Source organism: Delphinapterus leucas, chromosome 16, assembly GCF_059928025.1.
Source record: "Delphinapterus leucas isolate spDelLeu-1000000601 "Yukka" chromosome 16, BTC_Dleu_Yukka2, whole genome shotgun sequence".
In the NCBI taxonomy this organism is placed as follows: Eukaryota; Metazoa; Chordata; class Mammalia; order Artiodactyla; family Monodontidae; genus Delphinapterus; species Delphinapterus leucas.
The window spans coordinates 41,317,682-41,339,297 of NC_143144.1; the positions used below are offsets into that span (position 1 = coordinate 41,317,682).

General features: G+C 45.5%; 1 long non-coding RNA gene across 1 annotated transcript in view; it reads left to right on the top strand.

Annotated features, from left to right (window-relative positions):
- The first annotated feature begins 12,027 nt into the window (after positions 1–12,027).
- LOC111169884 (uncharacterized) overlaps positions 12,028–21,616 on the top strand; it is a 45,044-nt gene continuing 35,455 nt past the window's right edge. The window contains exon 1 of the long non-coding RNA XR_002643303.3: positions 12,028–12,893. This is a non-coding gene — a long non-coding RNA (uncharacterized LOC111169884). The remainder of the gene's footprint in view (positions 12,894–21,616) is intronic.

The following is a 21,616-nucleotide window of genomic DNA, read 5'->3' on the forward strand; positions in this document are numbered from 1 at the left end:
TCTGGACACAGGCAACAAGGGAGAGACATAAACCACAGGACTGGGATGGAAGGAAGGAGGCTCTGGCAGCCACTCATCCACTCATATGGCATTTGCTGGGCCTACTGGGCAGGTGGCCCTGGGCTAGGCAGTGACGAGACAGAGGTGAGAGGGACAGTCAGCCAGGCCTCCTGAACACCACGGAACTCAGGAAGCGGAGTCCTCCAGGGACTGGGTGCTCCATGCCCGGTCAGGAAAAGGCCAGAAGCAAGACATCTGGCTGAGCTGTACTATCTCGAGGCCCATGGCACTGCTGGGTCTCTAGTCGTTGTGACCAAAAGGGACCAGTGACTTCCCCTGACTGCAGTATAGGCCCAGCATGTCCTCCCAGGCCAGAAGGCCAATGACACGGGCCTCAATGGCCCCACTTCACATCGGGGACGACTGAGGCTCAGAGAAGGGAAGGGCACTGGGGGACAGTGGAGGGCAGACCAGAGGCAGGCGCCTTGCCCAGCCAAGCTCCCAGTTGCAGCTGCCCTCTTTGGCTCCCATACCCTGCCTAGAGCTTACACTCAGGACAGCTAACAGCTCAGGGGGTACATTCAGGCTGGAAGCCCACTCAGGGTGGAGAGGAAAAAGAACCTGGAGCTCATCTCACCCCCGCAATCTCATCTGCTCTTTCCCAGGGAAAATGCTCGAACAACGGGCTTTCAGGAATCCGCGTGTACATATGGGGAGGTGGGGGGGGAGGGGCTTCCTCTTCCCCCCAGAAGACAGAGGTTCTCGGATAAGAGGCTCCTCTTAGAACCTCTGTTCCTCTACATCACCCCCCAACACAACTGTAAGCAGAGCCCCCTCCTCTTCCACAGCATTGCCTGGGCACAGACGGCTCCCCCTGAATACTTGCTAACACCCTTCTGCCCAGAGAATCCCAGCCTGTGAGTAGGGTGCAGCACCAGGGCCACCCCACCGGGGGCCATGCAGGCAGGAGGGCCTGCTTCCCCCCACATAACTCAGTCCCAGAAAGTGTGCCTTTCTGCCTGGGCCTGGGCCTGGCCCTGAGTCAATGCTCCTGGGGCCAGATGTGCCCAGCTCACAGGGCACACACCCCGCCCCAGCTCAAACAAGTCACCAGAACCAGCTGGCTGGACCTTCTATTCGACAAGGGGTCAGGCCCCAAGGCAGGGCATGGTACAGCCCTCCTAGCCCACGTGCTCCCTCTTTCCCTCCAAACTTACATGAGGCAAAGGGCAGGGAGGCGGTCTTCTTGAGCGAGGGACAGTGGGCTCCTCAGGGCAACCAGCAGCAAGTCTGAACAGAGGAAAATTAAAAAGCAAAAATATACTGCACTGCAGGGAGGAAGGAGGTGGGTTCAGCTGGAACCTGAGCCTCAAGTGCCCCAAGCTTCCTATCCACATGCTCAGCTGCATGTCCTGCCAGCCAGTGACACCAGGCCCTACTGAGGGCTGCTAGGGGCTGGCTCTTCCTGGAGTGGCACCTCTCCAGGTGCTGGGTGGGGACTCAAGGCCTGAGTTCTGGGGTCAGAGGGCCGGGGTCCCAACCCCTGCTCTCCCTCTGATGGTCCCTGAGACCTGGGCAAATACAGGCTTGCTGCCCCGGCCCAGATGGCCATAGGGCCCAGGAGCTACTGGCCTGGAATGTGAGAAGAATCTAAACAACCCAATGGGGAAACTCTAACATCCCCATCCTAAGGCAAAGAAAAGCAGACACCAAGATCATCCATTGAGGGAATAAAAATAGGAGCACAATTAGTCAGCACTGATTCGGGGGCAGGCACTGTGCTCATCTAACCCTCTCAACGATCTCAAGAGGTGGGCACTTGGATTAGCCCCATTTTACAAATAGGGAAACTGAGGCACAGAGAGGCTAAGCTGGTGAGTGGTAGGGCTCTGTGGTTTCGGAGCCTGTGCCCTCCTCACTGCAGAGTCATGATGTAAACACAGATTTCTCTTAATGCTAATGCTCCTTCCAACGGCTGCAGCCAGAGCTGCTCTCTCTGCTGGCACCCACCCCCACAGGGGAATGGGATGGCTCGGGGGGTAGTGACAAGCCTGGCTGTGTCCAGCCTGGCCCAGTGCAGGAACACTGTGTTTCACAAACATTGAATAATCTGGGCAGCCGCTGGACACTGCTGTGGCCTTCACCCGGCCTGACAGAAGGACAGCCAGCCAGCCACCCCTGCCCCAATCCCAGCAGGGCCTAAGGACTCAGGAGCCCTAGAGGGCTGGGGACAGAGTCAACCTCAGTATCTGGAGCCAAAGCCCAAGCCTGCCCTGCCAGGTCCTGCCCACACAGGTGAAAGGGAAGAGTTAGGGTCAGGCACTGTGCACACCCCCTGACCAGCCCAGCCCACCCTGGACTAACAGGCAGGTTGCTCTGGGCAGCTCTTGGTGGCCTCCCCTCTACGGATAAAGTCAGTACCATCCCCACCGCCACCCTCAGAAGCATAACGACGACAGACATCCCTGGCCACTAAGCCTCCCGCACGCAAGGCCCTATCTGGGCTGCTCTGCAATATGCCCACTGTAGAGATCCCAAGACCTTGAAGCTGGGCAGCAGCAGAGCCTGGACTCACACTCCTGCAGGCCTACGATGGCCCCACATTCTGGGAATTGGGTGGGCTTTTCTCAGGAATATACCCCACCTCTAGTTTACTGAACCCAAGAGGTGGCCACGGAAGCAGACTCCGAGGTAGGAAGCAGGGTAGGGAGGGGGTGTGCTTATTTCCTTGGCAGAGATGGAGGGTCTGAGCTAAAGGCCAGAGGTGGGAAAAGCACAAAGGTAAAAGGGGCCTATTCCAATATGCTACAGGATATATGGGCAGGGGGTGCAGGGATGGGTTAGGGTCCATGGTGGAGGGGCATCATGGCACCCTGCTGGGACCTCAGGGTCACCCCATTCCCGCAGATTTCCCTGAGGGAAGGAGAAGCACTTCCCAGGCTGGCTGCCACCTCAGGTCAGTCTTGCCTCCCTCAGGGCCTCAGTCTCCCCATCTGTGAGCGGAAACCCGGTTAAAACCGTCTGTAAAGGCCCTGCCCCCTGCCCCCACTACGAGGTCCTGAGACTTCGAAGCTGCCTGCCTGTCCCACCAAGCACATAACGCTAGACCATCCCCATCCCCAGCGCTGCCCTCCGCAGCCAGGGCTCCTTGAGAAGGCGAAGAGCAGCAGGCCCCTCCCCAGGCCACGAAAGGCGTGGACAGTCTGTAATCTTTGGGCTGGAGAACCCACGCTGATGCCTGAAACCCCACCGTTAAAAGCTTCGCTCCCTTACGCAAAACACTTCACAAGAACTGCACTCGCAGGGTCGGATGCGCGCGAAGGGCTGAGGGTCCTTGGGGACGCCTCGGCCAAACAAAGGCGAAGCCAAGGTCACGCTCACTCCCCCTCCCACCTCCCGGGCCAGGCTTAGGGCTGCGGGCTGCGGCGCCCCGGGACCCAGGAGACTGGAGCAAAAGGGCCTCCCGCGACACAGCTGGAGAGGAGGAGGCGCAGGGACCCGGAAGGGAGGGGCCGCCGCGCTCACCGGGCCAGTGGGGGTCGGCGCGGCAGTGAGGTCCAGAGGCTGCAGGTCAGGGGAGGCGAGCAGCTGGTGCGCGACTAGCTGTACCAATTATCTGGGTCACGTGACGTGGCGGCGCCAGCAGCCAGCGAGCGAGCGCCGGGGAGACTCCGCGCGCCGTGACGTCTCTGAGGACGCCCCGCCCAGCCCTGCCCCGTTGGCGCTGTCCGCGGTGCTGAAGGCCCAGGGATGAGGGTTCCCGGGCCTGGAAGAGTGAAGATCCTGCAGACCGCAAGGAGAGATGACCCCATCTGTCTGGGAAACCTGGCACGCTGCTGAGCCCCTGAACCCCGGGGTCCTCGTCCAAACACTAAGGAGAGTGAACCAGAAAAAAAAAAAAAAGCGGCCGTTTGTGTGTATGGAAGGATAGTTTCCGTTTTACAGACGGTAAACAGTATTTACAGATACTATTAAAAATCCCAGTCTTGGGGCTATCTTGAAGAAAAGATGAGATAATGCATATTAAGTGCTTATCACAAAACCTGATACACATTTTACCCATTCATTGTCCAAATTATGGAGACCTGCCTTTACCTCCTTGTTGCTGCAATGAACACCTTCCTATACATTCCCTTAAGAACCTATGTGGAATTTTTTCTGGAATATATAACAGGGTGCTGAATTGCTGGGTCATGGGTTTGTGTATACTTAACTTGACTCAGCAGTGTTACATTGCTTCTTGATTCTCCATTCCCATAAACAGTGCAAGAGAATTTTTAAATCTTCATATCCCAGCCAACTCTTGGCAGTGTCTGGTCATGTAATTTTTGCCAGAATAACAGATGCAATGTCATATCATTGTTTTAATCCACGTTTCTCTGCTTATCAATGATTTGTATCTCATGTTGTTTGTTAGTTTGGGGGGCTTCCTGCTGCACTTGTCTTGCATTTTTCTCTTGTTTATATACAAGAGTTCCTGGAAGAGGAACATATACATCCGAGGTTCAAACCGCCATCTACTTTCCCATGGATTACTGCAACAGCCCCAACCAGCCTTCTTGCTTCCACATTTGCACCCCTGAATTTTAATCTCAACACACTAGAGTTTTCCTTGTAGAACACCAATTCAAATCATGTTGCCCCTCTGTTCAAAACCCTGAAATGACTTCACTCAAATTAAAAGGCAAAATCCTAACATTTGCTTCTAAGGCTCATTATCTCATTTCAAATATTTCGTGCATTCTACCACGCCTCATGAAGAAAATCAGAAAACTAAAAGAAATATGTAACGTAATACTCTTGGCGTTAATTAAAAGCACTGGCCCATACAACTACAACATACATTTCACAAGAACTCATTCAAATACATATTGAACACATTCAAATACATATCAAACACATTAATATGGTTGCCTAGGGGAGGGGATTGAGGGATGCAGATATGGGGTAATTAAATGATTGTCCATACCAATACTGATAGGGTGCCAGAATGGACTAATATAATTAACTTTATCCTGCACCTAAAGCCCCCCCCCCAAAAGAATTGTTTATTTAGAGATATTTTAAAGTCCATATGGCCAAGGACCATATCTGTTTTCTATTGTATCCCCAGCACTTAGCATAGTGCCCAACTCATAGCATGTTTTCAGTAAATATTTGTTGAATGAAGGAGTAAGTGGACACTGAACTTGGACCCTGAAGGATAAGTAAGAGTTTCTCTGATGCAGAAGGGCTGGGTTCATTGGGAGTTCTTTGATTAAAAGCACCAGAAAATTATCTGGCTGGCTTAAGAAAAAGGAATTGATGGGAAGGTTGTCTAAAGGACAACTCAGAATCACAGGAAAACTGGAGAATTAGTCTCAGGGAGCAGGGCTGAGCCAGAAATGGACTGACTCTTCAAGGCTCTTATGATGTTCAAGATTCAAATTCCAAGAGGAGAGATGCTAAATGATCTGGCTTGGCCTGAAGCGGGGAAGAGGGGACCTGGAGCCACCCATATGAAACACACATGGATTGAGAAGAACAGCAGATGGTTTATGGGAGGCAGGTAGCACAAGAAATAGGAGTGGATGCTGGGAAAGAACAAATCAGCACACGTGCACAGAAGACCTCCAGCAGGAAAGCACCATATGCAAAAGCAGAGTTGGATGAAGGGCCAGAGGAATGGTAACTGCCTGGATGCACATAGGGAACTGGTGGCCTAGGCCAGGTGACACTGGGCTTTGTCTACCATGTCAAGGGGTTTGGACTCTATTTAGTAGGGTATTGGATACCAGCAAGATTTTAAGCTGTGAGGGACATGGTCAGATTTGCTTTTTAGAAAGATTTCTGTGGCACCTGGAGGGAAGATGGAGTAGTAAAAGGTGAGAGCAAAAATATATCTAGGTGAGAGGCAATAATGCACTGGCTGGCAGTAGAGGTAGAGAGTGAGGGACAGATTTAAGAGACATTTAGGAGTCAGCTCCATCGGGTTTAATGGTTGACCAGGCATGAGTGGTGGGCGCAACGATAACTCACAGATTTCTGGCTTTAGTGACTGTGGGGACAGTGGAACCTCTCAGTGAGCTGCAAAACAGGAGATGCAGGTTGGGAAGAACAACAGAAAAAGTATACAAGTTGGAGCCACCAATGAGCCACTTAAGAAAGATGAAGAGTATGACACGGAACAGCAGGCAGGAACAAAACCCTAGCAAATCAATAGGCTTCAGAACCTCCCATTTGCCCACAGTGGTCTTCAGAGTCACGAGAGGAAACACAGAGCCATGGAGAGAGACTCACACCATGGAGGGAAGCTGAGTCGCTGAAGGGGCTGGGCGGGGCAGTGAACGGAAGCAGCTGCTGTAGGAGCCTTTTAGCCTAATTGATGCTCTGCTAATTACATTGATTAAAGCAAACATTTGGGGCAATTAAGACTCCCATGAGGATGTCTGCCATTCTCAGAAGACTGAGAAGCCTCGAGGCATGGCTATGGGCTCTGCAAAGATCTTCAGAAGCAGAAACCTTCCTTTTCTTCTCTCTCTGACAGAACATGCATGCAAGTTTGTATTTATTCTGGTTGTATAGACTTTAGAATTTAAATAATACAGAAGGATACAGAGCAAAATGTGAAAATCTCCCTTCCACCTGCCTCACCTTCACCTTTCTCCCCCTCCAGAAATTACTGGCCACAGCTGGGTGAACATCTTTACAAAACTGTCTATGTATTTATTTAAGTCTACTTGTACAAATACACATTTATAAAAACATAAAATGCATCCACTAGACTGTAGTTCTGCAATTTGCTTCCTTTTTTCAATTGTCTTAAAGATCTTTATTTTAATTTCAGTACATGTAGGATCACCTATTTCTTAATGGGTATATTGCATTCATTGTAGGGGTGTGTAATTATTATATTTAACTTCTTTTGCATTGAACAGACATTTACAGCAAAAAAAAAAAAAGTCCTTCCACATATATCCTTTAGCACGTGTGCAACTATTTTGGCAATACTGATTCCTAGAAGAAGTGTAACACTGGGTTAAAGGGAAATGGATGTTTTAATTTTTAAAAGCTACTGTCTTCAGTAAGACCATTCCAATATGTGTCCCCATTAACATTTGAGAGTTCCCACTTTCTTACATCCTTGCCAAGACTTGTTATTATCAGTCTTTTTAATTTGTGCCACTATGATAGATGAAAAACAACTGTTTAGTTTGTATAAAACTGGTAAGTGCAGTTGAGAACCTTTTAATGTTTATTTTGTATTCCTCTTCTGTGAATTGCCTAATCATTTTCTTTGTGCATTTTTCTATTGGGTTGTTTTCATCTTTCTTATTGATTCATCTAAACTCTGTATATATTCTGGATAAGAATACTTTGGTATGTCATAAATACTGAAAATATTTATTTCCCCCAGTCTGTCACTTGTCTTTTAACTTTGTTTATAGATGTTTTAGCCATATGGTAATTAACACTTGTTATGGGCTGAATTGTGTCTCCCACCACCAAATTCATATGCTGAAGTTCTAACGCCCAGTACTCAGAATCATAATAATCATATTTGGAGATAAGATCTTTAAAGATCTTAATTAAGTTAAAATGAGGTTATTAAGTTAAAATGAGGTAGTTAGGGTGGGTATTATAAGTACTTACAAGAAAAGAAATTTGGACACAGACATCTTTACACACAGAGGTAAGACCATGTGAAAACTGAGGGAGAACGTGGCCATCTGCAAGCCAAGGAGAGAGGCCTCAGAAAAAACCAACCCTGATGACACCTTGATCTTAGACTTCTGGCCTCCAGAACTGTGAGAAAATTAATTTCTGTTGTTTAAGCCCCCCTGTCTGTGGTACTTTGTTACGGTGACCTTAGAAATGAATACAGTGCTCTTGTTGGAGGCTCCATTCTTTAATTTGAGAACTACTCAGGACTCCAGGGTTTTCCCTCAATTCCAGCTTCTCCTGGGTCAGGGCTCCTTCTGTCCCCAGGTGGGGTAGGGATGGCCCCATTTTACCCTCTCATACAGCTCCTCGCTAAAGTCTGCTTACAGTTGACAAGTACATTTCTTTTGTTCTTTCCTCTCCCATTTCATTATATTATTATTTTGAAGAGAGATACCGAAAGGACAGATCATCACTCAGAGGCAAATACTCTTAGCTTTGGGGTAGATTTAATCTTCACTTTTAAAAATACAAACACAGTTGAGATAATATGTTATTTACTTAACAGGACAACTTAAGCATTTCCCATGTTTTAAAATATTTATAAACCTGGTTTTAATGACTGCAAGTATATAATGATATATTTTCTTGGGTGTTTCCTCTAGCACGATTTTTTTTCCAACACAAGCCATTCTCTGTCTGTGGCCTCTGACCAGACTTCACACTGCTCGCTTTGTTCCCACCATGATTATTGCTCCCACCACAGTGCCAGGTTATGTGCTAAGCACCTAACAGGTGTCATCCCATATATTCTTTTTTTTTTAAATTTATTTATTGTTTTTTGGCTGCGTTGGGTCTTTGTTGCTGAGCACGGGCTTTCTCTAGTTGCGGCGAGCGAGGGCTACTCTTCGTTGTGGTGCGTGGGCTTCTCATTGCAGTGGCTTCTCTTGTTGCAGAGCATGGGCTCTAGGTGGCGCGTGGGCTTCAGTAGTTGTGGCATGTGGGCTCAGTAGCTGTGGCTCACGGGCTTAGTTGCTCCGTGGCATGTGGGATCTTCCTGGACCAGGGCTCAAACCCGTGTCCCCTGCATTGGCAGGTGAATTCTCAACCACTGTGCCACCAGGAAAGCCCCATCCCATATATTCTTTACAACAACTGAGAGATGAGGAAACTGCCACTTGCAGCGGTCACTTATAGACGTAGATGGAGGCAGAGTAACACTCTGTGTATCAATAAAGAAATATCAGTGTAGAACTCTGCGATTTCCAGCTCCAGTCCCAACACTCGTTCAGTGGAACTAAAAGCTGAACACTGATTGAGGTGCTGATATTTGCACAGGGTCACAGAACACAGCCAGATGAAGAAGTCTTGTTACCCAAAAACTGGGTTTGCCTCTTGGTGGATGTGGAGCCAAAAGACACAGCCAAGCCAAAGAGCAGGGGAAGGAAGGATTTTATTACTTGTAATGAGTAAGAAGAACTCCAGGGATATTTGCCAAAGCTATGTCTCCCAGGATAGCAAAACTGGGGAAGATTTAAGCTAGGGGGGCACACATATTCATGAAGGGGATTGAGCAGAGGAGAATTCGGCATAGAATTGAGGCAAAGTTTAACAGAGTCTGGGCTCTAGTTGATTGACATCACGAGGGTCAGCAAAAGCCAGCATCGTCATTCCTTAGGGTCTAGTTATTCTGCTGGTTGAGTGCTTGAGGGGGTTTGGATCCTTGGATCCTGCAAAATAGCTCAAGGATGTGCTTCAGGCTAATCTTTACCTTTGAAACAGAACTGGGAGCCTTTACAACTGATTTATTGTCCCCAATATGGTTAAGTTATTTCCCTGGTCTGGTAATAGCTGCTTATTCTTGCATTCTTTGTTCCTTTAAAATCATTAAATACCGAGGCCTATTCTTTTGCAAGGGCAAGGTTGTGGCCAGGCTTAGATCACAAAATGGCTTGGGCCTAAAACAGCTACTCTTATGTCAAGAAAGCCATGCCTGGTTCTTTTCCTCCAGGGACCTCCCTACCCTATCCGGCTACAGCCTGGCCTCCTGTCTCTTCACCCTGGCTCTTTCCATGCCCCAGGCTGCCCTCTCACATGCTTCACACCCTCTCCTAGAGAGGGCACAACCCAGGAGGCCCCAGCTCCCAAGGACTTCTCCAGACAAGCCTCTACCCCAGGGAAGTTCAACTTCCCACCTTCTCCAAACTCTCTCCTTTTGGCGCTTGGTGGGTGGTGAACTATAGATGAAAGCTTCATTAATTCAAGTTCCAATAGCTCAGAATCAGTGTAGGATCATTCATTCTCAAGATACATTCATATTAACCTTAACAATCTATGTACATGTTTTTTTTTCTTGTACATGGTTGTTTTATAGCAAACTTATTAAAATCAGTGATATGGAAAAGGAACACTTTAAATTTCTTATTTTGAGATAATTCTATATTCATTTGCAGTTGTAAGAAATAACACAGAGAGATACTGTGTACTCCACCCAGTTTCCCCCAGTGGTAACATCTTGCAAACCAATATCATAACCAGGGTATCAACATCTTCTATCAATACAGCCAATATATAGATCATTTCTATCACCAGGAGAATCCCTTATGTTACCCTTTTACAGCCACATTCGGTGTTGTCACTTTTTTTTTTTTGAAATTTTAGTCTTTCTGATAGGTTTCTAGTGATATCTCATTATGGTTTTATTTTGCATTTCTCTGACAGCTAATGAACATCTATCTTTTCATGTGCTTGTTTCCATCTGTGTAGCTTCTTCAGTGAAATGTTCATGTCTTAAAGCCCCTTTCTAATTGAATTGCTTTTTTTTTTTAACTGTTGAGTTTTGAGAGTTCTTTATATATTCTAGATACTAGTCCTTGAGCATATGTGGTATGCAAATATTTTCTCCCAGTCTGTAGTTTCTTTTCATCCTCAAAACAGGATCTTACATTGAACTAAAGTTTTCAATTCTGATGAAGTCCAATTTATTAATTTTTCATTTATGGCTTGTGCTTTGGTTTTCAGTCTAAGAACTTTTTGCCTAGCCCTAGATCCTGAAGATTTTCTCCTCTATATTTTTTTCAGAGTTTTTGGGTTTTACATTTTACATTTAAGCCCATCATCCATTTTGAGTTAATTTTTGTTTAAGGGGTGAAACTTAGGTTGAGCTTCATTTTTTTTTTTGCCTACAGATGCCCAATTGCTCCTGCACTATTTGTTGAAAAGGCTATCCTCCCTCTATTGAATTGATTCTATACCTTTGTCCAAACTCAGTCAGGCAAGTTTGTATGGCTCTATCCCTGGGCTGTGCTTTATTGAGATATAATTCCCATACCAGACAACTCACCCGTTTAAAATGTACCATTCAATGGTTTTTAGTAAATTCCCAGAGTTGTGCAAACCATCACCACAATCAATTTTGGAACATTTCATCACCCCCAAAAGAAACCAAAAGGGGAACTTTTACCACCTTAAGAAAAACAAATGGTTCCAAGACCTATGGCTTTTAAAAAATTGTCTGTGGGTTCTCTAAAGTGGAGAACAGGCCTCCTCTGATAAGCCGGTGACGTGTCAGTAGCCTGATCATAGGTCTGGAGGGGTCAGCTCCACCGGAAGCACTTCGACAAGCTCCCCAAGTCACAGCTGCCTCCCACAGACCTTACTTGCTCCCAGCATTGGGACTTGGCTGCCAACTCCCAGAGGACAGGCCAGAGTTTTCATCCTGGGAAGATGGACCTGCTGCTGCCAAGCCTCTGCATTACCACCAGTTCCTCCTCCAGCTGGCCCTTTACACTCCGACCCAGGCCAGGTGGCGCGGGCACAAAGACTGGGGTGATTTGGGCTTTTGTTTGGAGCAGCTGGATGCAGATGCAAGTTCAGTCCCCAAACCCACGCAGGCTCTTCCCAGCAGCATCGGAAGCCCCCCTCCTCCCAGAGCAAGCCCCCGGGAGATCACAGCCTGGCTATTGGAAGGACAGAAACATCCATTCCAGGCATTGCTATCCCTCCAGGCATTGCTATCCCTCCAGGCTCTGACACCTGCCGCTGGGCCTGGCTCAGGCACACCTGTCCGGTCACCTCACAGGCAGCACCTCAGGTCCCTCTGTCCCAGCTCTCCGGGTCTGATGAGCTTCTGCTCCTCAGGGTCCTTTTCGGCAAGGTCCTGCGACAGTCCCCTCCTGGGGGGGGGGGGTCCAGAGGGCGTGGGGAGCCTGTGCCGACAGCTGGGCTCCCAGCCCACCCACTCATCATCACCACCACACCTGCCATACTGGGTGTAGACTCCGCCTGGTAGGCCTCTGGCAGGCAAACCACAGTCTTTCCGGATGACCTCAGGGACGCCGCTTGCGTGCTGGCCTTCGGTGGGCCAGCCGATATCAGTCGGTGGAAGCGGGAGCTTGGGGAGTCCCTCGTGGGATGGGGTGGGGAGGTAAGAGGGCCTTTGGGCTGGGGCCCTGAACCATGAGTAACCGTTTTACAGACCCTGGACTTGGTGAGCAAGAAGAAGCCACAAGAGAGAAAGGGCCGGGGCGGCGACCTTGCCTGGTTGTTTAAGGGATGCAGGGTCGCTTTCTGGAGCGGGGGTTCTGGAGAAGGTAGAGAAGGGAGGGGAGGCTGCAAAGGCAGGTTGGGGCCAGACATCCCTTCCCCACGCGTGTGGAGGGACGCGATCCAGGACACAGCTTCACGAGGACCCAGCAGCGGGGACCTGGGCCAGAGTCCCGCACGACCGTTGGGGCGCTGCGTGGGGCCGGCCTCGGGCTCCCCCTGGCGGGGACGTCCCGCGGTGCGCCTCGGGGAGGACCCAACGTCTGGGCTATAAAAGACCCTTTCGGCATTTCCGTGTCCGCCTCTTCCCCCTCCTCACTCCGCCCACACCAAGCGCGCCGGGCCGAGAACTCCCGTCTAAGGAGGCTCTGAGCCCGGGCACAGCTTTGCTGCAGACGCTCGGCTAAGCAGCCTCACGTCTCTCCTGCCAGAGCCGGGCCCCGCGCCACACTTGTTCTGAACTGTAGGGCGCCGAGCTCTTTGGAGGTGGGGGCAGGAAGGCGCCAATCCTTTGCTGAAATGGGCGCCTGGGGGGCGGGCGTGCGCCCACTCCTGGTGAACTTCATCAAGGAGTATCCGGGGAAATCCAGTCCAGGCCCCTGATGTGGGGAGACACGGCCAGCGCTGAGGGAAAGCCGCGACTCTCTCAAGAGGGGCCACAGTTTCCTGTAAAATGGAGACAGGCAGCTTGAAATCCCACACACCAGGTGAGCACTTGCGTATGCGGGTCCCTCCCAGGCAGAGAGAAAAACAGCCCGACAGTCAAGCTCGCCCTCCTGGGGACTCGGGTGGAGGACGGATGTATCAGGGAGGGCTTCCTGGACAAGAAGGAAAGAATGTTGGACTGAAGGGGAGCGTTGTGGGCAAAGGCTTGGAGGGCGAGTAAGAGTCGGGCAGGTCTGGGGAGGTGGTGGTGGGTGGTTCTCCGCGGTGGGGCATCTAGTGCTCCAGAGCAGGAGTCAGAACGGAGACCTCAGACGGGCCCGAGGGAACAGCTTCTAAGGTTCTAGCTGATATTTGAGTCCTCAGAGCTCTGTGGAGCCTCTTCAGGGTTCAGGTAGGGGACGTGGTCAGAGTTTTTCTAGAAAAAAATCGTTCTGGAAGGTGGTGGAGGACTGGTAGGAAACAAGGCAGAGGCAAGAAGAAAGCCCCCCAATCAAGGAGAGAACCGGTAAGGCCTGTGAACTGCAATTGTACCAGTGGAGCCTCGGGAAGAGCAACCCGTCGCAGAGTATTATGGGAGTGGGATCAGCTGGGCTGCGGGCAGTGGATAGTGATGAAGAGTCAGGTGTGCATCCCAGGCCCCTGGAGGTGTCCCCAAGTCCCCTCATGCCTCTGAGAGACGGTTACCACCTCTTAGGAAGCCCTGCCTCATGCCCCTCTGGGCCATAATATTCTTTGAGGCCAAGAGAATTGTGTTTTCTCATTACCCTTGGAGAACTACTATGAGCTCAGTGGGGGGAGAGACCCAAGCAGTCCCTGCCTTCATGGTGGTTTCAGAATGTATGGGTCCCTCTCAGCAGGTTCATAGAGCCCTCAGCCCTGAATATGCAGAGAAGGCAAGACAGGGAAACCAAAAGAATAAAACAGAAAGAAATAACACTGAAGTGGTTAACAAATTAGAAGGCAGGCACTCTTAGCTGAGTTGCATTTTAGAGTCGAGATTTTTTTTTTAATTGCGATGTCAATAAATACTCATTATAGAAAAGTTTGAAAGCACAAAAAATTATAAGAGGAAGAATATTCATATCCTTTCACTCAAACTTAACCACTTAGTTTAGTTTATCATTTACAGTTTTCCTTTCTATCTTTCTTCCTTATATAGTTTTCAAACTTCTAACACAGTTGTGGTTAGATTGTCTTCACAACTTGCAGAGTGTCTTCTCACTTAAGAATATCTCTAAGGGATCTTTGTTTTGTTGCTTCCTTAAACCCCACCTACAGATTTCTTAAGGCTTTTAAATGGTAACATCTCATTCTATGTAGGATCTGAATATTAAAATGTTCTCACTTTCTTAAACCTCTAGTAACCAACAGGAATTGTGCTACTGAACACACAGAAGAGACTCTCCTTATACAGTGCAAAAATGATTAGAAAAAAAGAATGATGACAATTTGGCCATGACAACATCACCCAAGTTCTGCTTCCAGATGTCAGATAGACACTGATCTACTCCATGCAATTGATCTGAATGAATTTTCAATGTACATTATGATCAACTAATTGTTTCCAATGCTACCTTTCCATTTAATCTTGTTTTTAGCTGAAAATTCATCTTCAAAAGGACACATAATTTGCTATTCATAAGCTGCTTATAATAGCAAAAGGAGATACAGCACTCTTAGCTAATTTCTGGGTGAAATGTGTGAGATCTTTAACTAAGGGATTCTTCCCAAATGCTGAAGTACTTAGGCTTCTTCTTGGAAAGAAAAAAAGCAAAAAGAAACAATGTGCTCCTAAAGAACTTAGGTTGTGTGTGTGTGTGTGTGTGTGTGTGTCCCTAATGTGGATCATAAATGGTTATTTTATTTGGACCTCAGGTGTACAGATCTGGATTAATCGCAATCCTTGGTTCATAACACAGTCTCATTTTGGCACTTTGTTTGGATATTTAATTTAGTTATTTTTATTTTACTTTTTGGCCATACCACATGTCATGCAGCATCTTAGTTCCCCAACCAGGGATTGAACCTGTGCCCCCGGTAGTGGAAGCGCAGAGTCGTAACCACTGGACCGCAACAGAAGTCCCAATTTAGTTATTTTTAACATTGTGAAAAGCAAACTAAAAGCTAAGACCTTGACAAAAACTTATTTCTAACCATATAGTCTCTGCCTCCTTCACCCTATCTCCCTGTTTCTGCAACTCCCAAAATTATTATGCTCAACCGTGTTTCATAATTCCCTTGTTTTTCTTTTTATAGTTTTTTCCTGCATTTATATGTAATCCTTATATTTTTTATTTTAATTTTTGAAGGGTATTTTAGTTTTATGAAAAGGCTATCATGCAGAATGAGACCTTTTGGGACTTATTTTTTCACTTAGTCTCATCCACAGCGTTATATATCTTTGTGGTTTATTCTGTTGTATACAACACTTTGTTGTTTTGCTTTTCAAAAATCTGTTCCTTTGACGGGTAAAAAAAAAAACAAAAAGAATATCTCTAAGGCATTTCCCATTATATAACAAACTTTCCCAGGTCGCCTTAAATATCGCAGGGTTGAACAGGTCACCCCAATCCTGGCCTGCCAGGTTCAGCTTAATCCCTGATGCCTAAACTCCAGTAAATCTACAAATTATGAATGCAGTGCCACTTGGTTTACTTGTGTTTTGCATTATAACAGAATTTAAGAAACCTGGCTTCCAGGTGCTCATTAATCCTTGTTTTTTTTTCCTGGAAAAGATTTGGGCAACTCTAAGCACAGTGATTTAGAAACTACAGCAGTATAAATAACTTCCAGAGGAAGCAAGGATGAAGTATGGGCTGAGGTTAGTTAATAAGATTGGGATAGTGTCTTGTATTATATGAAGTGTGTGGTTTAGAGATGGTGAGTGACCCTAGGGAATAATCAGTGCCATTCTAGGTTGTGTTCACATTGATCTCATAAGGAAGAACTGAGCTATTGAGACATGGTTGGAGAGAGACATTGTCTCATTATTTAAACTGCACCAAAAAAAAAAAAAGAGTTTGCAGCATACTCTCAGTGGTTGACCCAGGAGAGGGAAGGAGGTATTTGTCATTATTCACACTGTGAATCACAGCTAGAAAGAGGGGCTCTGCTGACCTTTAAGGAAACCTTAGGAACAGGCCTTATGTTTTGAGCTCAGAGACCGAGGAGCACAAGTGTTCAACATCTTCCAGGAATTGGGCTCCATCATTGCCTGGGCCCTTGCTCTTCAGGGTGGGGTCTGCAAACCCATTGGCATCACCTGGGAGCTTATTGGCATCACCTGGGAGCTTATTAGTAGCCCCTACCCAGATCTACTGAATCAGAATCTGTATTTAAAGAATCCCCAGGTGATATGCACGTTCAATTTGAGAAGCACTGCTCTCTGTAACATCTAGAATCCTTCAGCTTTTTTCCTTCAGAAAAATTAGACCCTGGGTAAGGCTGTCAATAAAAAGGATGTTTAAAGGGGACCAACTTTGTGGCTTAACTTTTTCTTTTTAACTGAAGTATAGTTGATATACAGTGTTGTGCTAGTTTTGGGTGTACAGCAAAGTGATTGAGTTATATGTACATATACATATATCTTTTTTTTCAAATTCTTTTCCCTTATAGATTATTACCAAGTGTTGAGTATACTTCTCTGTGCTATACAGGAGGTCCTTGTTGGTTATCTATTTTATATGTAGTAGTGTGTATCTGTTAATCCCAAACTCCTAATTTATCCCTCCCCTGCCCCCTTCCCCCATTCTCCTTTGGTAACCCTAAGTGTGTTTTCTTTGTGGGTCTATTTCTGTTTTGTCTGTAAGTTCATTTGTATATATATTTTTAGATTCCACATATAAGGGATGTCATATGATATTTGTCTTTCCCTGTCTGGCTTACTTCACTTAGTATGATAATCTCTAGGTCCATCCATGTTGCTGCAGATGGCATTATTTCATTCATATATATGATGGAATATTGGATAAAGAGGTATTCTTTATACATTCATCTGTTGATGGACACTTAGGTTGCTTCCATGTCTTGGCTATTGTAAATAGTGCTGCAGTGAACGTTGGGGTGCAAGTATCTTTTCCAATTATGGGTTTCTCTGGGTATATGCCCAGGAGTGGGATTGCAGGATCATAGGGTAGCTCTATTTTTAGTTTTGTAAGGGACCTCCACTGTTTTTCATAGTGGCTGCACCAATTTACATTCCCACCAACAGTGTAGGAGGGTTCCTTTTTCTGTACACCCTCTCCAGCATTTATTAGTTGTAGACTTTTTAATGATGGCCTTTCAGACCAGTGTGAGGTGATACCTCATTGTGATTTTGATTTGTATTTCTCTAATAATTTGTGATGTGGAGCATCTTTTCATGTGCATTTTGGCCATCTGTATGTCTTCTTTGGAGAAATGTCTATTTAGATCTTCTGTCCATTTTTTGATTAGGTTGTTTTTTTTTTGATATTGAGCTGGAAGAGCTGTTTGTATATTTTGGAGATTAATCCCTTGTCAGTCTCATCATTCACAAATATTTTCTCCCATTCTGTAGGTTGTCTTTTTCCATTTTGTTTATGGTTTCCTTTGCTGTGCAAAAGCTTTTAAGCTTAATTAGGTCTCATTTATTTTTGTTTTTATTTCCATTACTCTAGGAGACAGATCCAAAAAGATATTGCTGCGATTTATGTCAGAGTATTCTGCCTATGTTTTCCTCTAGGAGTTTTATAGTATTTGGTCTTACATTTAGGTCTTTAATCCATTTTGGGTATATTTTTTTTATGGTGTTAGAGAATATTCTAATTTCATTCTTTTATGTGTAGCTGTCCCGTTTTCTCAGCACCACTTATTGAAGACACTGTCTTTTCTCCACTGTATATTCTTGCCTCCTTTGTCACAGATTAATTGAGCATAGGTGCACAGGTTTATCTCTGGGCTTTCTATCCTGTTTCATTGATCTATATGTCTGTTTTTGTGCCAGTTCCGGGGTGTTTTTATGACTGTAGTTGTTGTAGTATAGTCTGAAGTCAGGGAGCCTGCTTCCTCCAGCTCCGTTTCTCTTTCTCAAGATTGCTTTGGCTATTTGGGGTCTTTTGTGTTTCCATGTAAATTATAATATTTTGCGTTCTAGTTCTGTGAAAAATGCCATTGATAATTTGATAGGGATTGCACTGAGTCTGTGGATTGCCTTGGGTAGTAGAGTCATTTTGACAAAATTAATTCTTCTAATCCAAGAACATGGTGTATCTTTCCATCTGTCATTTTTTAACTTTTTTCATCAGTGTCTCATAGTTTTCAGAGTACAGGTCTTTTGTCTCCTTACGTAGGTTTATCCTTAGTTATTTTATTTTTTATTTATTTATTTTTTTTGTGGTACGCGGGCCTCTCACTGTTGTGGCCTCTCCCGTTGCGGAGCACAGGCTCTGGATGCACAGGCTGAGTGGCCACGGCCCACGGGCCCAGCTGCTCCGCGGCATGTGGGGTCTTCCCGGACCGGGGCACAAACCCATGTCCCCTGCATCAACGGGTGGACCCTCAACCACTGCGCCACCAGGGAAGCCCTATTTTATTCTTTTTGAAGCGAAGGTAGGTGGGATTGTTTCCTTAATTTCTGTTTCTGATCTTTTGTTGTTAATGTATAGAAATGCAACAGATTTCTGTGTATTACTTTGTATCCTGTACCTTTACTGAATTCATTGATGAGGCCTAGTAGTTTTCTGGTAGTGTCTTTAGGATTTTCTATGTATTTTCTATAGTATCATGTCATCTGCAAACAGTGACAGTTTTACTTCTTCTTTGCCAATTTGGATTCCTCTTGTTTCTTTTTCTTCTCTGATTGGTATGGCTAGAACTTCCAAAACTATGTTGAATAAAAGTGGAGAGAGTGGACATCCTTGTCTTTTTCCTGATCTTAGAGGAAATGCTTTCAGCTTTTCACAGTTGAGAATGATGTTAGCTGTGGGTTTGTCGTATGTGGCCTTTATTATGTTGAGGTGTGTTCCCTCTGTGCTGACTTTCTGGGGAGTTTTTTTTTTTTTTTTAGGAATTTTGCCTTTTAAAAAAAAATTAATCAACTAATTTATGGCTGTGTTGGGTCTTCGTTTCTGTGCGAGGGCTTTCTCCAGTTGCGGCGAGCAGGGGCCACTCTTCATCGCGGTGCACCGACCTCTCACTATCGCGGTGCACCGACCTCTCACTATCGCGGCCTTTCGTTGCGGAGCACAGGCTCCAGACGCGCAGGCTCAGTAATTGTGGCTCACGGGGCTAGCCGCTCCGCGGCATGTGGTATCCTCCCAGACCAGGGCTCGAACCCATGTCCCCTGCATTAGCAGGCAGACTCCCAACCACTGCGCCACCAGGGAAGCCCCCTGGAGAGTTTTTATCATAAATGGAGGTTGGATTTTTCAAAAGGTTTTTCTGCATCTATTGAGATGAGCATATGGTTTTTATTCTTCAATTTGTCAGTGTGGTGTATCACGCTGATTGATTGGTGGATATTGAAAAATCCTTGTATCCCTGGGATAAATCCCACATGATCACGGTGTATCGTCCTTCTAATGTATTGTTGGATTCGGTTTGCTAGTATTTTGTTGAAGATTTTTGCATCTATGTTTATCAGTGATATTGGCCTGTAATTTTCTTTTCCTGTGGTACCTTTGTCTGGTTTTTGTGTCAGGGTGATGGTGGCGTCATAGAGTGGAAGTGTTCCTTCCTCTGCAATGTTTTGGAAGAGTTTCAGAAGGATAGGTGTTGACTCTTCTCTAAACGTTTGATAGAATTTGCCTGTGAAGGCATCTGGTCCTGGACTTTTGTTTGTTGGGAGTTTTTAATGACAGATTCAATTTCAGTACCTGTAATTGATCAGTTCATATTTTCTATTTCTCCTAGTTCAGTTTTGGGAGGTTGTACCTTTCTAAGAATTTGTCCATTTCTTCTAGATTGTCCATTTTATTGGCATATAGTTGGTTGTAGTAGTCTCTTATGGTCCTTTGTATTTCTGTGGTGTCCATTGTAACTTCTTTTTTATCTCCAATTTTATTGATTTGGGCTTTTTTAAAAAATTAAAAGCTGCATGTGGGCTTTCTCTAGTTGCAGCAAGCGGGAGCTACTCTTCATTGCGGTGGCTTGTCGTTGTGGACCATGGGCTCTAGGCACATGGGCTTCAGTAGTTGGGGCTTTGGGTTCTAGAGCGCAGGCTCAGTAGTTGTGGCACGTGGGCTTAGTTGCTCCGTGGCATGTGGTATCTTCCCAGACCAAGGATCGAACCTGTGTCCCCTGCACTGGCAGGCAGATTCTTATCCCCTGCGCCACCAGGGAAGTCCCCCCTTTCTTTTTCTTGATGAGTTTGCCTAAAGGTTTATCAGTTTTGCTTAACTTTTCGTTTAATTGATCTTTTCTATTGTTTTCTTAGTCTTTATTTCTATTCTGATCTTTTTGATTTCTTTCTACTAACTTTGCGTTTCATTCGTTCTTCTTTCTTTAGTTGCTTTTGGTGTAAGGTTAGGTTGTTTATATGAGATTTTTCTTGTGTCTTGAGGTAAGCTTGTATCGCTGTCAACTTCCCTATTAGAACTGCCTTTGCCATGTCCCATAGGTTTTGGATCATCGTGTTTTCATTTTCAGGTGTCTCTAGGTATATTTTTTAGTTTCCTCTTTTATTTCTTCAGTGATCCATTGGTTGTTTAGTAGCATATTGTTTAGTCTCCATGTGTTTGTGATTTTTGCAGTTTTTTTCTTGTGGTTGACTTCTGATCTCATAGGATTGTGGTTGGAAAGGATGCTTGATATGATTTCAGTTTTCTTAAATTTACTGAGGCTTGCTTTGTGGCCCTGCATCATGTGAGCTATCCTGGAGAATGTTCCATGTGCACTTGAAAAGAAAGTGTATATGCTGCTCTTAGATGGAATGCTCTGTAAATATCAATGAAGTCCATCTGGTCTAGTGTGTCTTTTAAGGCCTGTGTTTCCTTGTAGATTTTCAGTCTGGTTGATCTTTCCATTGATGTAACTGGGGTGTTAAAGTCCTCCACTATTTTGTGTTACTGTCAATTTCTCCTTTTATGGCTGTTAACATTTGCCTTATATATTGACGTGCTTCTGTGTTGGGTGCATATATATTTACAATTATTATGTCTTCTTCTTGGATTGATCCCTTGATAGTTATGTAGTGTCCTTCTTTGACTTTTGTAACAGTCTTTGTTTAAAGTCTATTTTGTCTGATATGAGTATTGCTACTCCAGCTTTCTTTTGATTTCCATTTGCATGGAGTACCTTTTTCCATCCCCTCACTTTCAGTCTGTGTATGTCTCTTGTAGACAGCATATATACAGGTCTGTTTTTGTATCCATTCAGCCCATCTATGTCTTTTGGTTGGAGCATTTAATCTGTTTACATTTAAGGTAATTATAGATATGTATGCCATTTTGTTGATTGTTTTGGGTTTTTTTTTTTTTGTAGGTCTTTTTTCTTCCCTCTTTTGTTCTCTTGTGATTTGATGACTATCTTTAGTGTTGTGCTTGGATTCCTTTTTCTTTTTTGTGTGTATATCTATTGTAGATTTTTGGCTTGTGGTTACCATGAGGTTTTGATATAGCAGTCTATACATAAACATGATTGTTTTAACTTGCTGATCTCCTAATTTCAAATGCATTTTAAGTATCCTGCATTTGTACTTGCTTCCTTTCACAATTACCGGTTTTGATATCATATTTATGTGTGGATGTGATTTCCTACCTTTACTGTATGTTTGCCTTTACCAGTGAGCTTTCCCATTTCGTAATTT